Source organism: Halichoerus grypus, chromosome 11 (assembly GCF_964656455.1).
Source record: "Halichoerus grypus chromosome 11, mHalGry1.hap1.1, whole genome shotgun sequence".
NCBI lineage: Eukaryota > Metazoa > Chordata > Mammalia > Carnivora > Phocidae > Halichoerus > Halichoerus grypus.
The window spans coordinates 106,222,911-106,227,566 of record NC_135722.1 but is presented as its reverse complement, the minus strand read 5'-3'; positions in this window follow the sequence as shown (position 1 = coordinate 106,227,566).

The window sequence follows — 4,656 nt, the reverse complement described above, 5'->3', positions numbered from 1 at the left end:
GCTCAGGTCATGATCCCAGGGTCCTGGGATCGAGCCCCGCATCGGGCTCCCTGCTCGGCGGGAAGCCTGCTTCTCCCTCTCCCACTCCCCCTGCTTGTGTTCCCTCTCTCACTGTGTCTCTCTGTCAAATAAATAAATAAAATCTTAAAAAAAAAAAGAATGACCAGTCAATCAGAAAAGTATACAGTTGTTAAACGTAACAGGTGATTTTGTCAGAAAATTAGTCTCTAAAGAGAGTAAGCAAGATTTAGGGGAAAAATATATTTAATTCAGAAAAAAGCTCAAAGCCTGATTAGACCAATCAGCCTAGAAGAACTTTTGGGGGAAAAAACCTAAATTGCTGCTGCAAGAGCCTGCCGGCTTCGATGATTTCGTGGTGATTTAGTTCCAGGAATAGTTAGCTCCCATTCTAAATAATCTGCTGCAGAATGCAGAAATAAAAAAACAGCACAGGCACTAGCTGTGATATGTTCCAGACACTGACCTTAAGTGCTCTGCCTATATTGTCTTAACCATCACGTGGATCCTCAAACAAGCACTATTTACTATTCCAATATTCAGATAAACTGAAAGAGATGGTAAGTTCCAAATTCAATGAAAAAAACTGGCATAAGCTTGAAACCAATCTCATTAGAAGTAAACATTTTAAATAAAATGTTGACAAATCAAATTTAGTTATACTTAAATCAGTAAGACTGCAAAGCACACATTAGAATATAAAAATAAATTCATGGACTTAATAAAAATATTTTAATTGATGTTAGAAGAGCACCTTATTAAGTTGAACAGATACTCCTGATGTAAATTCTTAAAACACTGTAAACAAAATGCAACACTGTACTTAACATTCTCATTAAAATGAGGAATAAGACATGGAAGCCTACTCTGATCATTATTAGTTGTACTTGAAGTGCTAATCACCATAGTAAGAAGAAATGAAATTAGAAAATAATTATTTAGAGAGGACACATCCTTAGTAAATAAAAACTAAGCATCAGGAAAACCAGGAGTTCTAATAGAGCTCTTAGTAAGTGGCTCAAATATAAAATAAAAACCTAAAACAAACAAATTTCCTACAGTCATTAAGATGGTGTGTTACTGGCACATCTTTAAAACGTAGACCAATGGCACAAACTTCCAGTTATAAAATAAGTAAGTCATGGAGATGAAAAGTACAGCAGAGGGAATACAGTTAATGATCCTATAGTAACGTTTTTTGGTGACAGATGGTGACTACCCTTACTGTGCTGAGCACCAAGTCATGTGTAGAATTGCTGAATCAGTATGTTGCATACCTGAAACTAACCTAACACTGTATGTTAATTATACTTCAATTAAAAAAAGTTGACCAATGGAACAGATTAGTGTCCAGAAGCAAACTCACACGTACATAGTTTATTAGCTCATGACAATGGTAACAGTGCAGTGTATTTGGAAAAGGAAAGTCTTTCTCAAGAATGGTGCTGGGTAGGGACGCCTGGGTGGCTCAGTCGTTAAGCGTCTGCCTTCGGCTCAGGTCATGGTCCCAGGGTCCTGGGATCGAGGCCCGCATCGGGCTCCCTGCTCAGTGAGAAGCCTGCTTCTCCCTCTCCCACTCCCCCTGCTTGTGTTCCCTCTCTCGCTGTGTCTCTCTGTCAAATAAATAAATAAAAAATCTTTAAAAAAAATGGTGTTGAGTTAATTGGATGATTAATCAAAATACAAAAGGTTGAACAATAAAATTGCTAGAAGAAAAACATGGTAAAATATTCAGACATCAGTTTTTCTATTTGAAATGGGACTTGTATCTAGAACACAGAAAGAACATGTACATATCAGTAAGAAAAAAAGGCAGACAACTCAATACAAAAGTGGTCAAAAGATATGAACTCATACTCCACAAGAGGAGACCCATCATCCAAATGGCCAGTAAGCATATGAAATGGTGTTCAGTTCTATCAGGAAGAACTAAAGTAAAACTGCATTATGATGCCAATATACACCGCCAAAATGGCTAAAACGAAAATACCAAGTACTGACAATGATGTAGAACAAATGGAACTCTCCTTACACTGTTGATAGTAGTAGGATTTGGTAAAACCACTCTGGACAACTGAAAAATCTGAATAGGGTTGGATATATGCAACCCTAAGAGCCAGCAACCCTACTGAATACATATCCAACTGAGAACTCTAATACATTCACCCCAAAAAATGTACAAATATATTCACAGTTCTATTTCTAATAGCCCCAAACTGAAAATAAGTGTTCACTGATTATAAAATGGATTAACTGTGGTGTAATACAACATGGATAAACACAAGGAAAAAATACATAGCATGGAAGAAGACATCTGAATTACATACATGGGTGGATCTTGCACTGCTGAGCAAAAGAAGTTATAAAAGACTATATACCGCATGAATACATAAACTGTTAAAAAAAAAGCTGAAACTGTGGTGGTAGAAGTCAGGATAATTATTACCCTGGGAGTTAGCAGTTACTAGAGGGATTCTAGGGTACCGGCAATGTGCTGGTCTCGATCTGGGTAATTAAGTGGATGTGAATACTTTTAGAAAATCCACTGAATTGTGAACTTAATAGTTGGTGCACTTTTTCTATGTTATGTTTCCATAAGAATTTTACACTAACTAAAAAAGCAATAACCAGTTAGAACAATGGAACAGTTCTTTAAGAATACAACAAACAACAAAATACCCAGTTTAGCAAGGAATTTATAAGACTAGCGGTAACTACAAAGCTATGGATACTCACCATACTGCCCTTACCATTTGCTTCTTTCAGTATCAGTTAACTTATAGGATCAATGTACTTCAAATGAATGCTCCAAAAGAATTTTAATTTGAAATAAAACAAGTGATTCTAAAAAGTTAACCGGGAAGCATGGAAGGAGTGAATACTTGGAAGAATAGTTAAAATGGACACAAAGCTATAATGCTTTGATCAGTGGTACAAAGTAATCTACATACTTCAGTGTACGTAACGATGTGTAAATTTAACACAGGTTCAAAGTCGTTGGTCTTCTATCTTTATGGTTAGCTGGGTTTTACGATGCAGAATATTTAGGATTTTTAAAAAGTAACATGATGTATATATCACATACACCCTGTTGAATCTCAAACAGCACATTTTAATAAGCACATTACTACTTTTCTAGTAATAAAATATGAATATCCCTACCAAATGAGATAGAGATTCATGTAGCCTCATGTCAAATCAGGTCAGGTTTTGCCATTAAATAGTTCTGACGCTAAACTTAGGGAGAAAAATTGGTTGTTAGAACCTTTTGAATTTTAGAATTGTGAACAAGAAATTGTGTCAGTACAGAATAAGAGAGACATTTTAAGTAAATGTGTGTGCACAGAGAAACCTTAACCAGTTGTACAGAGTCAAGTGGTTAAATGTTTAGGGAAAAAATATACTCTGATCTTTATTTCACACCAGATATCAAAACAAATTTTATATGGGCTGGGAGCTAACTCCTAATTTTAATAAGAACTAAAAGCCTAGAAACCAGTGATGACGTCTTTCACTATATCTTTGGTAAGTGATAAGCACATGCCATGGCAGAAATGATAATTTGCTGGCAGGAATGTAAACTGAAAAAAATTTTCTGCAATAATTTGGCAAAATGTATTGAGATCCTTAAAAAGATGTATACTAAGTTTTTAATTTGGTAATTCCACTCTCTAAAATGTCTCCTAAGAAAACAGCTGGATAACATAAATAGCTATTTGGTTACAAATCTGTCAGTGCTGTTTTTTTTTTTTTTTTTTAAAGACTTTCTAAGCTTTTTGTTCATTTATAAATTAAAATGACTCTTAATGGTTGTCATGGTTTTCTTTTTTTATAATAATATAAAAACTGAAAAGCATTAGGAAGTTATATTTGCAGTTTAAGTTCAGGTATGTAGAAAAATAGGAAAAAAGTATGCCAAATGTTAATTTTTTTATAAAAAGAAAAAAGTCTGTTAAAAGTAAACATCTAATAATAAAGTCAAAACTTAATACAGAATTTCAAGAAGTTGAGCCTGTGGCCAAAGGATGGTGGCTTGAGAAATAATGAATGCAAAATACATAATAACAAGCATTTGAAATGACATCTTATTGAAGCTTCATACTTACTCTCCTTAAAAGTCATGACATCTAGCCTTTGGCTGAGTGCTGATGGATGTTTCAACATACTACTAAAAGGTTATAACAATATCCAGGGCTAAAATAATAAAATCTTTTAATTACAAAAATTCCCAGATTTGGCACACGTTGAGGGCATTAACCACTAAATAATGTCCAAAATAAAGAGTGGATCCTTACATGTAGTTATAAAAGTAGCCACAAGTAGTTTATGGTGTATATACTCTGACCCTGAAATGCAGTCCCTGGGCATCTGAATGTTAAAATAGGTCACCCGGGATACGCTACGATTATGTCCAGGAATTTGGACTTTTGCTCTTGAACATGAAGGAAAGCTGCAAGCACGTAAGTTGTTTTTGGACCGTACCAAGTGCAGCTCTTGGCTAGTGCCTAAGAATCCTGAATAAAGTGAACTTACTTTGTGTATGACTTCTTAGTACTTAGCACCTATTAATACATACTAATTGAATGAGAAGGAAATCTGTTTTCCAACACTATGTGAACTTCTGAAAAAGTGACTTGC